Source organism: Palaemon carinicauda, chromosome 34 (genome assembly GCF_036898095.1).
Source record: "Palaemon carinicauda isolate YSFRI2023 chromosome 34, ASM3689809v2, whole genome shotgun sequence".
NCBI classification, from domain to species: domain Eukaryota; kingdom Metazoa; phylum Arthropoda; class Malacostraca; order Decapoda; family Palaemonidae; genus Palaemon; species Palaemon carinicauda.
In genome coordinates, this window is record NC_090758.1 from 37,710,698 (window position 1) to 37,723,197 (window position 12,500).

The 12,500-nt window shown below is 31.9% G+C and overlaps 2 long non-coding RNA genes across 2 annotated transcripts in view; both read right to left on the reverse strand.

The window, feature by feature from the left end:
* LOC137627112 (uncharacterized) overlaps nucleotides 1-9,729 on the reverse strand; it is a 20,607-nt gene extending 10,878 nt beyond the window's left edge. The window contains exon 1 of the long non-coding RNA XR_011041099.1: nucleotides 8,984-9,729. This is a non-coding gene — a long non-coding RNA (uncharacterized lncRNA). The remainder of the gene's footprint in view (nucleotides 1-8,983) is intronic.
* A 216-nt stretch (nucleotides 9,730-9,945) lies between these two features.
* LOC137627114 (uncharacterized) overlaps nucleotides 9,946-12,500 on the reverse strand; it is a 10,937-nt gene continuing 8,382 nt past the window's right edge. Inside the window, exon 3 of the long non-coding RNA XR_011041100.1 lies at nucleotides 9,946-10,709. This is a non-coding gene — a long non-coding RNA (uncharacterized lncRNA). The remainder of the gene's footprint in view (nucleotides 10,710-12,500) is intronic.

A 12,500-nucleotide genomic window follows, 5' to 3' on the forward strand; every position in this document is an offset into this window, starting at 1 on the left:
TAAAGAGAATGGAGGGGATGATTGAAGAAAAGCTGAGAGATAAACAAGCAGTATTTAGAAAATTCAAAAGTTGCAATGACTCAATTTACATTTTGAAACATGTTGTACAGCAATAAGTAGGATATCAAAAGCCCCATTTGATGGCATTTGTGGCCTATGAGAAAGCCTTTGATATTGTTCACCTGGTAGTTTTCTGGAGAGTCCTTCGTTATTATGGAACTCCTCTTAATTATGCAAATTTGATAAATTCTGTTCAAGAGCATAACAAATGTAAAGTTATTATTAATGGAGTTTAATTAAATGAAAATCCATTAAACAGTGGAGCACTCAAAGGGAATATGTTGTCACCTATTTTGTTTATCCTCATCATGCATTTCGCAATGAGCAGAACAGTGGGAGATGGTGGAGAGGGATTGGACTGGATTAGTTGTAGGAATTTAGCAGACTTAGAATATGCCGATGATGCTGTCCTTGTTAGCAGAACACCACATGAATTTCAATGCTTGCTTACCAGTATGCTTGAAATATCACACGAGTCTGGACTGAAGATAAATAGAAGAAAGACAGAGATAATGAGACTGGAGTATAGAATGGAATATAAAATACCATATGAAGGAGAAAGGATTAATAAGGTAGAATCATTTAAGTATTTAGGAACTATGATCTCCAATACATGTTATACCATTTAATGCCTACTCAATGAATGTGGATGGATCACTGACTACTTGTACAAACATGGGAGAACTGTTGAACATTCTTGAGGAACTTCCACCAAAGCACCAACAACTTTATTTTACAGTGCCGGAAAATGACTACCTCATATATATATATATATATATATATATATATATATATATATATATATATATATATATATATATATATATATATATATATATATGTATATATATGTATATGTATAAATATATATATATATATATATATATATATATATATATATATATGCATATATATATATATATATATATATGCATATGAATATATATATATATATATATATATATATATATATATATATATATATATATATATATACATATATATATGTATATATATTTATATATACATGCATATATACATATATTTATATACATATATATATATATATATATATATATATATATATATATATATACATATATATATATATATATATATATATATATATATATATATATATATATATATATATATTGTTTACATCATGCTTCTGCACCCAGTGGATGCGAGACCCTACACAATCAATATCATTTTCAAAAAAATCATGACTATACACTCCCTCAAGATAAGTTAACAATGAACAAAAAATCTCCAAGATATTAATTTGAAATCTCGAAAAAAGGCAGTGAAATTTAGAATAAAAAGAATTAAGACTGAGTTGGATATCAAAAATATCCATTAAGCCATTTAGAATGGGAAAACCTATACACTATAACTCTAAACTACTTCCAACTCATCATTTCCAAGAGTTAGCTTCACTGGTTTTAAAATCAAACCTACCCTGTTACATATCAGTATCTATATAAAAATATTTCCCTTTATTCCCATTCCATAAAACTCACTCACTTCAGTTTCTCAGGTAACTCATTAGAAGGAGAACAATATCTGGTGGAGTATTTCTTTTAATCATTATATCACCCAACAAGAAATGATTAACAGTATCAAAGCCCTGGAGAGGTCGATGAACAGGCCAAAAGCTTTATCACCCATTCTTGTGTATCTTTATTATTTCCTTAAAAAGCAAGCATGCATCAATAGTGGAGGTTCCCTTCTTAAAACCAAACTGCAAACAATAAAATTCAATATTTTCTTCCATAATATCTAAAAGATGGATTTCAAAGAGTTCCAAGATAAGAGACGACTGCCTCACTGGACAGTAGTTCCATGATACAGAAACATTTCCTTTTAAGTCATTTATTGTAGAATTAATATCCCCACCAAGAAATTCCAGAGGGAAGTAACAATGACCATAACAGGCATTCATGAAATAACACAACAAACTCAAAAACTGATCACTGTCCCCTTTTCAATAAAATAGTATGAATTCCGTCATGGCCTATTCCCTTTGGTTTTTTAATCAACCTTTTCAACGTATCTTAATATTAAGTTTTCAGTTATTTATTCAATATTCTTTTAATTTCAATAGTAGTTCATTTCCAGGAATTCATTGGAACTGTTTAATTCAAACGATGAAAAGTTTACTATTAAAAATCTGTTTTAAATTTTCTATATTATTTTCCTTATATATTATTTCTGATTTTTTCGCTTTGTTATTCTTTTTCTTTACATCCCCCCAGAATTGTTTCATATCTTTATTTAAAATTTTTTTTTATTGAGTCGATAAAGACCTCCCAGCAAATTCATTTCTCTTACATTCATTTAATGCCTCTTTGAATATTTTGCGACTTTCCCGCATTTGATCGAACTCGGGGCCAGCATATATTCTTCCCGACTGCAACCACTTTAAATATTCCATTCTGGCAGTTTTGTATCTAAATTTTACATTACAATTCCACCCAGGTATCACTTTATATTTACATTTTCTCTTTATTGCCCTTGAGTAAAGAGAGCTTTCCTCTTTTACAGACATCAATCAACATAGTACCTAATTTTCCCGTCTTCAGAACCTAAATATGAACAACCACTTCAGCTTCCACAGGCGAATGGTCCGAACCAATTATATCATACAATACTCCGAAGGACAAAAATGTGAAACTAGAGTCACCCAGAGCACACACATATAAACATTTAAGTTTACTATCTTTCATAAAAACCAAGCAAGTGATTCCATGAGCTAGCAAAAAGAGGGTTGCATTAAAATCACCAATAAAAAATATAGACTTATATCAGATCTAATCTCAGTTAATATTTATTCAAGATAATCAAGTTATAAATTCTACAAATGTCACTTCGGATATATACATTCACAAAAACAATTAATTTTCGGTTATGAAGAACAGACATTACAATAAAATCCTTTTCTATAATAAACTTTTTGATAAGAAGAGAAGAATTTTTTCTCGAAAGAAAAGCTAACCCACCCTCACACCTACCGGAAAAAGACTCAATAGCTTTCTCCGAATAGACTGCCGGTGACCCTATTACTTCATAATGCTCAACAATAAACTGTAAATCACCAAGTCTGTTTTCTGTATCTAATGTTTCTTGTCAAAATATAAAGTCATACTGACTTTCTGCAAACTCTGACCAAATCAATATTTTTCGCCAAAGAGCAACACTTATATATACAAACTTTCAATGCTATGATAAATAGAAAGCAAAATTAAAAATATCAATAATAATATAAGATAAAAAAAAAGTTTCAATGATAAAATCAGAAGGTTTTTTTTCTCAATGTCTCTTTTTGTAATATTTATTAACAATGACAGAGTTAAATAAACATTCCCTATCGTCTAGATTTACTGTTAGTTTGAAAACTTTGCTCTCTGAACTGAAGATTTCGAATTCTTCTATCTTAATAAAATTTATATCAATGACTTCTTTAACACAACTTTTAATATCATTTGAGTCAACATCTATATCCGCTCCAAGAAGAGGTCCAGTGGCAGGCGAAACTATAGAGCATTTCTACTTCTACACATCTCTCAATTTCCCTTATATGAACCACCATAAATTGAGTTATCTTCCTGCTAACGAAGATTACTCCTGTAATATAGTAATATATATATATATATATATATATATATATATATATATATATATATATATATATATATATATATATATATATATATATGTGTGTGTGTGTGTGTGTGTGTGTATATATGTATATATATATATATATATATATATATATATATATATATATATATATATATATATATATATATATATATATATATATATGTATATATATACATTATGTTTATATATATATATATATATATATATATATATATATATATATATATATATCTTTTATTCCTACTTCTAATTCAGCCCTGCCATTTAACTCCCAATATTCTTTTAAGGGCTTTGTTTTCAAATTTAAATAATCTTTTGGATATGGTTTCATTGTCAAACGATGGCTCATGACCATAGAGTAACACTAATCCCACTAAACTGATATACAGTACAGCTGGAAATTTTTGCGTAATATCAGACTATTTAATTTCCAAATTTTACTTAACTCAACTATTGTCTGATTTGTTTTATTCAATCATTCATTGAACTCCAATTCTCAATACCCTGTATAAGCGATCATAGTTCCTAAATATTTAAATGATTCTAACTCATTAATCTTTTCTCCTTCCAATGATATTCCATCTCCAATTCCATACATCGTTTTCATCATCTTTGTCCTCTTTCTATTTTTCTTGAACTCAAACTCGTGTGATATTTAATGCATTCTGGTAAGAAAACGCTCTAAATACATTGGAGTTTTGCTAATAAGGACAGCGCCATCTTCATATCCAAGAACCACTAATTTCCTGCTACCAATCCAGTCCAATACATCTCCTCTATTCCCAACTGTTCTATGCATTACAAAATCCACGAGGAGGATGAACAACATAGTTGACAACACATTTCCAAAAGTACTCCGCTGTTCGCTGGAAATTCATTAGACACCATTAACTCCGCACTTGCTATGTTCATGTTCCCTAGTCTTCGTTAGTGCCTTAGCCTCTAGAGTCTATACCATGGTCTACCACTCCCTTGGGATAGAGTTCTCTTGTTTGGGGGTACAATCTGGCACACTATTATATCACATTTCTTCTTCCCTTGTTTTATTTAAAGTTTTTCTAATTTATTTAGAAAATATTTATTTTAAGGATATTAATGTTCTTAAGATATTCTATTTTTCCTTGTTTCCTCTCCTCAATGGGCTATGTTAAAAGGAACTCCAAAATAACGAAGGACTCTCCTCGAAATTGGCCGGTGCACACTATCAAAGGTTGTTTCAAAGTCCTCAAATAACATAAAAAGCTAATTTTTATGTTTCATATATTACTGCATATCATGTATTAAAAGTAAAATTTGGTCAATAAAACTTCGACCTTTTCTAAATACTGTTTTTCCATCCCTCACCTTTTCTTCAATATTTCTCTTTAGTCAATTTAGAATAAGAATCCTATATATTTTCATGACAACTGACGTAAGTATGATGCCTCTGTAATTATTTTGTTTGCCATTTTCCCCGACACCCTTAGTTCCCTTTCATCAGGTTTTGTCTCTTCATGCCACATTTTACAAATAACTTATTAAGTATTCTGGAATTCTCTTAATTTTCAGCCAGTTCCATCTCAGCTGTTATTCCACCATGACCAAGGGCTCTCCATCTCCTGAGTTTTTCAATACTAGCTTCGATTTCAAACACAATGAATTAATCCATGGGAACATCAAGATGTTCATCAGTTTTATGCATATCTTTCAAAATATTCCCTTAGTCTCTCCTATTAATGACCTCACTTTGCCTTTCTTCATCCTCGGTTGTTAAAACAGACCCATCTCTCTTTTTTTTATGTCCATATGCTCCATCTACTTGGCTCCCATATAAATTTCATCAATAATTCTATGCGCAATTCTCACAACAACTGCTCACTGAGTTCATAGATTTGTCAGCCTTATCTGCTTTCCTGTCTAAATATTCCCTCCTGTCATTCTTGGCTTTTATTTTGACCTCTATCGATACTGGATTACATATCACCCTCGACAACCTTCAACATTCAATATCTGTCTTTGTTTCTTTTTATAGTATCCTAAGTATCACTTGATACCCATGGCTTCTCCCTTTAAGTGCATGTCCCAAAATATCACACCATTCTTCATTATTTGTCTGTCCTTCATCTCTCAGTCTCTAAGACTTCAAATCGATTCCTACATTCAGTTGCAAATGTTTCTCTGTGATCATCTTCCAGAACCTTGGTTGCATCAAACCTAGGTATTCTATCTACATTTCTGTTGAGTGCTTTCACTTTTAATTTCAGTGTGTCAACGAGGACCTGGTGATCACTACCAATGTCTGCACTTCGCAGGCTTCTTACATTTCTGGCCTTCTCTCTTTATTAATGGTTATGTGATCTATTTTATTTCAGTAATTGCCACATGGTGAAGTCCATGTATATTTGTTGATGTCCTTTTCCTGGAAAAGAGTACTTCCAATGACAAGATTTTAATTAGACGAGTTTTTGAACATCAACGTAAACTGTTTCAAGAACTTTATGGAAACCACAAGCTTCTGATTCAACAGTTTTTAATCAGGTTTGGACAAAGAACCGCCAAATCCAAGTATAGAAATAATTATTCCATCTTTCCTGACTACAAAATACACAGTCTCCCTCCTTGTTACCCTGGTCATCAAATTTAATCAAATATAGGACAGAGATCTGGAACTTTTTTTATATCATTTCAGTCATCCGTTGAGATACTACCACTAGAGAGTTATTGCGTCCTTTGACTTGACTAGCCAAACAGTATTACATTAGATCCCTCTCACTGGTTACGGTTCCCTATTCCTTTGCCTACAAAAAAAAAAAAACGATTAGTCTGGCCTATTCTTTTTCACATTCTGCTCTGTCCTCATAGAACTGGCAAAACTGTGATTACTAGACAATTCTTTCTTACTCAAGTGTTAAACTACTGCAATGAAATCGTTCAGTGGCTACTTTCCTCTTGGTAAGGGTAGAAGAGACTTTAGCTATGGTAAGCAGCTCTTTTAGGAGAAGAACACTCCAAAATCCCAACATTATTCTCTAGTTTTGATTAGTACCATAAGCTTCTGTACCATGGTCTTCCACTGCCTTGGGGAAGAGATCTCTCGCTTCAAGGAACTCTCAGACACACTATTATATATCATATTTCTTTAATCTTTGAAAGTTTGTACTGTACATGGAAGATCTATTATAATGTTATTGTTCTCAGCCTATTTTTTTTAATTGTTCACTAATTCTCTTGTAGTTTATTAATTACCTTACTTAATTCCCTCACTGGGGTATTTTATCTTGTTGGAGCCCTTCAGCTTATAGCATCATTGCATCCTGGTTTTCTGACTAGGGTTCTAACGTAGCTACTACTACTACTACTACTACTACTAACAATAATAGTAATAATAATAATAATAATAATAATAATAATAATAATAATATATGATGAGACAAAAGGTACAGTCAGTGCTAGTAACAGTGGGATGGATGAGGAGTTCTATGATAATTAACGATATGATGAACATATGCAATAATATGGAATTCATGAAAGATTTCACTAGGGACATTTAAGGAAATGGAAGACAATCATTCTGAACATTTCAACTTTTATAAGACAGTAGCAGCTAGAGGAGATGCCAAAAAAAAAAAAAGAAAAAAAATCGGGTTACAACAAGAAAATATTATAAGGCAGAGACAGTCAACGACTGTTTCAGTAAAATGAAAATGGTTAAATAAGGGCTCACTTAAATTACGCGAACGCTTTTCTCTCTCTCTCTCTCTCTCTCTCTCTCTCTCTCTCTCTCTCTCTCTCTCTCTCTCTCTCTCTCTCTCTCTCTCTCTCTCTCCCCATAAAGAGAACACATAGAACTACAGAAAAAAAAAACAGATGAAGTATTCCAGAACCAATATCGACTCTAATGATACGTAGAGGAAAGAGGAAGGAATATGGAAAATAGGAAAAAAAAGGTGAAGTGAAATTATGGAGATGAGGAATGGGGAGAGCAGAGTACAGAAGAGAATAGGGAAGAAAGGAATAGGGCAAGGGTAACGATGGCGATGAATATCAAAGACGAGGAAATTAATATAGGAAAGATAAAAAAAGAGGAGCTGATAAGGGAAGGGCAAACAGATATTAGAAGGCAGAGAACAGCAAGGACAGAGGTGGAATTAGCTCTCTCTCTCTCTCTCTCTCTCTCTCTCTCTCTCTCTCTCTCTCTCTCTCTCTCTCTCTCTCTCTCTCTCTCCAAAATATATGTCCTTTGACAGTGACGATTTAACAGTAAATGAGCAATACGTGATATAAAATGTTGAATTATCTGAGCGAACAAGATAAAATGAGAGTGTATGTCCTTTAGAGAGTAAATGTAAAGTATGCAAAATTCAAATGCAATGATATCAATAAAAATTTGAAACAAGAACAACGAAAGTAGAAACAGCCCAGTGTCACTAAGCATTTCAAGCACAGCAGAGCATGTTCCCCCTTCTGATAATGCAAGTGAGATACCACGTTGCAGTACTTAGGTGAACTAAGGAAATATCTGGTGTCGATATATATCTAACATTGTAAACAGATAAGGCGACAATACAGTAAATTGCACTGTTACCAGATGGAGAGGGATATGGAATTCATCCCACTTATAATAATAATATTGATAATAATAGTGATAAAGAGAGTCTATGTACGGAAGCCGTAATATCAAATAAGAATAAAAACAAAAAAATATTATTAATCTCACAAAAAAAAAAATTCCCTTTGCTTGAAAATTAAAAAAAAATATTTTTATTATGCCACCTATCAAACAAAAAGAACCACATAAGTATAATTATGCATTAGAATAAGTCAGAAATCATACACATCTCCCTCCCCTCAAGACTGGGCCAAAACATTCCTATGATTTGGACAGATGGAGAGTGAATGATGGGTTTAAAAAAAAAATATGTATATGTTAGCCGAAGTTACAAATATTTTCCAGTATCAGATAAAATGTCCTGCAGTGGACAGTAAAGACCAAACTCTACAAATCTAGTGTCATGCATAAAATGAAAATGCTCTATTGAGTAAATAATCAATGTCAAATAAGTCTACATAGATATCATTAAGCATACACGTAGCACATTCAGCCCCACCCATACACAATCAGTACACATCTGTGCTAATTTACCATATCATAATTTAAAAAGAAAATATTTCCAAAAAAAACTTTCACAGCTGATAACTACAAATCAAGGTCGGTTGTTCATTCTAAATAAGACACCAAACCCATTACAATAAATCTTTTGTTGTCGAGTCCACTTACTTGGTAATGGGAGTAGATTCCAGCTGCGTGAGGCCGATGCCAAAATTGCCGTTTCATTCCGGTACCACATGATGAACCTCCCAGGTGCATTAGCTCCTGAAGGCAGTAGGGGGGAGATTAACAAATGTAAGGTTTATAAACATGCATTAAAAAACACAATTTTTCCGTGTATATAGGATAACTAAAATCAACCCACGTTTTCGTTTTATGAAAAGGAAAGGAGACCGTCCCTTCAAAAGCAGAAAATTTATTCATTTCCTTTTTTTCTATAAATTGTGAGTTTATATTACGTATAAACATAAACGCAAATGCGAGGACCAAAGAGTAAAAAAAGGCAAGGTCTTTAAGTAAGTATTTGAATGCAGATTTTTGCACATAAGTAAAAGAAAATAATAATAAATCATGAATAAACATTAAAAGCCGTAAATAGCTCATGAATGTTCACAAAACAAATTTGAATCATAAAAGAATAAGTTATTGAATGATTTTACATTACCTGACATTTCATGGGGCTCTGAAAATTTCACCAACTTTAAGATTTTAAAATTTTCAAGAAGCAGGTTTTATATATAGGATTTGAGTTTTTCTTTATTACAAACTCTTATCTTATATTTTTTTTTATTTATATATAAACCATATGTTTTGTTTATATATTTGTCATCTTCGATAGGAAATATATTTTTCTTCCCAAATTTATTTCAGCCACCTTTATATGAGCCAAGCTTGACTCATTGAGATGGTTAATCCCCTTCCTTTTTGATAATAAATAATAAATAATGAAAAAGAAATAATAAATAATGAGTAATAATCAATAAATAATAAATAATGAATAATAAATAATAAACAATAAAAAATAGATAATATGTAAGTGATAAATTAATTTCCAATTAATAACTAATAATGAATAACAAAAAACAAATAATATTTCATAACAATTAATAATAATAATACCAATAGCAGAGGATATAGAGCATGATTTATTAATAAGAGAAAATTCAGATATAAATGAATCCAATAACCCATTGGAATAAGAAGGGAATTAGAGGGGCACTCAGTAGAGCACAGAGCTCTGCCGGCCGCGGCTGCTTATTTCTCGACCTTTGGCTTGACCTTGACCTTTAACCTTAAGGTGTATTAATCGGCGTGGATTTTCAGGCTCTCAAATATGCACCAAGTTTGAAGTCCCTGTGACAACAATGTCCAAACTTTAATTGGACATTTTTCTTGACTGTAACCTTGACCTTTCATCTTGACCTTCCAAAATATAAGCATTTATAGCTATTTACACAACACTTAATCCCTGCAAGTTTCATTACTTTACGATTAGAATTGTGGCCAGGAAGCTGATCACAAAGAAACACACGAACTGGGGACGAGAACATAACCTTCCATCTTCGTTGGCGGAGGTAACCAGACTCAAGCAAGATGAGACGAGACGAGACTCCACGGTGGTGAAATGGACTGTGATGTAGGCGTCACTCTCTTTGGTCTCGTAGACGGAGTAAAGCTGCAACTCGTACGACGCCCCCGGCGTCAGATTCCCTAAGGGCGAAGGTCGTCTGGTTTTCAGAGATGGGGAAGCTGGCAATGCTGTTCTCGGACTCGGAGATTAGGGTGACCTTGAGCTTGAAGGCCGAGTAACCACCCGTCTGAGGGGGATCCCACAATGCGAGGGCCTCCCACACCCTCCCCACTTCAATCGTTAGATTACTCGGAGGTGATGGCACTGAAAGAGTAATAATAATAATAATAATAATAATAATAATAATAATAATAACTTAGAAAATAAAGATAACAAAAATAAATGGAATAGAATTATAGGATTGATATTAACTTTGTCCGTATCAATTTTCCTGTTGATATCTGCCAAAGAAAATCCAAGGCAGACGTTTATCTCAGTTTGGGTTGAATGGTTATTTTTGGTGGTGGAGTAATATAATAATTCACATATCAAAATAAGAATTTCTGGGATTAATAAGAGAAAAAAAACATTTTTTTTTTACAAGATCGAGAGCAAATGATTGCCAATGTCCGTTGTTTTATTTTACACACGAACACATACATAAACATATATATATATATATATATATATATATATATATATATATATATATATATATATATATGTGTGTGTGTGTGTGTGTGTGTGTGTGTGTGTGTGTATGTGTGTGTGTGTGTGTGTAATAAAGAGATTTCCTGACATTACCAAGGGATTTGTATATCGTATTTCATGCAATTCATGTGAAGAAATCTATTTTGGGCAAACTGTTAAAGCCTGGGAAAAGAGAATTGAACAACATAAGAAAAGTGTCAGATATGCTCAAGATAATGATGCAGTCTTTGCCCAGGTTAGAGATAATAATCACCCAATTGGTCATGTGCATAGAAATTGGTTCATTCAAATCACCTATTGGAAACAAATATCTTAAGAGTCCAGTTTCATAAAAGAAACCTTTGATAACAACTTGAATATTGGACAAGGAATGTACAAAATGGACGCATTTATATGTAAAAATATTTGCAAGATACATACAAAAAAACCTCCACCACTTAATGTAGAGCTGAATGTACCTGAGATAATTAACGATACTATGAAATCAATAGTTAGACTTAAGCTACCATCCACTGATTGGCGCAATTATTCAATATAATATACATTAGTACTTTGGAACTATATATTATTATGTTAGATAAAGGTACTAATATATTCGTAATTGCATGTTCAGGGTAATAGGGTTATTTGTTCATAACTATATATATATGTTAATCATGTGTACAAGCATGTATACGTAAGTCTATGTATGTGTCTGTATATGTATACCTGTATATGTACACGTATGTATATGTTTATGCATATATTTCTTGTTTGTATATATATATATATATATATATATATATATATATATATATATATATATATATATATATATATATATATATATTCAAACAGTTAGAACCTATATTTATGTCTACTTCAGGTTCCTGAGCCTTTAAATATGTGGCCCCGAGACTATATAATAAGCTCCCACGAAACATTCGAATGATTGAAGATATTAAGGCTTTCAAGGGGAAACTGAAGACTTTCATATTTCATGGGTCCTTTGACAGTGTCAATTTAACAGTAAATAAACAATATGCGATATGAAACGTTAAATACTCAGAACGAACAAGGTAAAACGACAGTGGAGGTCCTGTAGAGAGTTGGGTTCCCCAGCTGTATGAGACCGGAAAAGCAGCCATCAAAGTAAAAGTAAAGTATGTGTTTGTATATGAATACCTGTATATGTATACTTATGTATATGTCGATATATATATATATATATATATATATATATATATATATATATATATATATATATATGTGTGTGTGTGTGTGTGTGTGTGTGTGTGTGTGTGTGTGTGTGTGTCTGCATATGTACAGATATGTTTTATATACACAAATAATTTTCCTTGTGTATTTATTTGGAAACGGCTGCCATTAATGATATGAAGAAATTTTATTGAAAGATTAAACAAA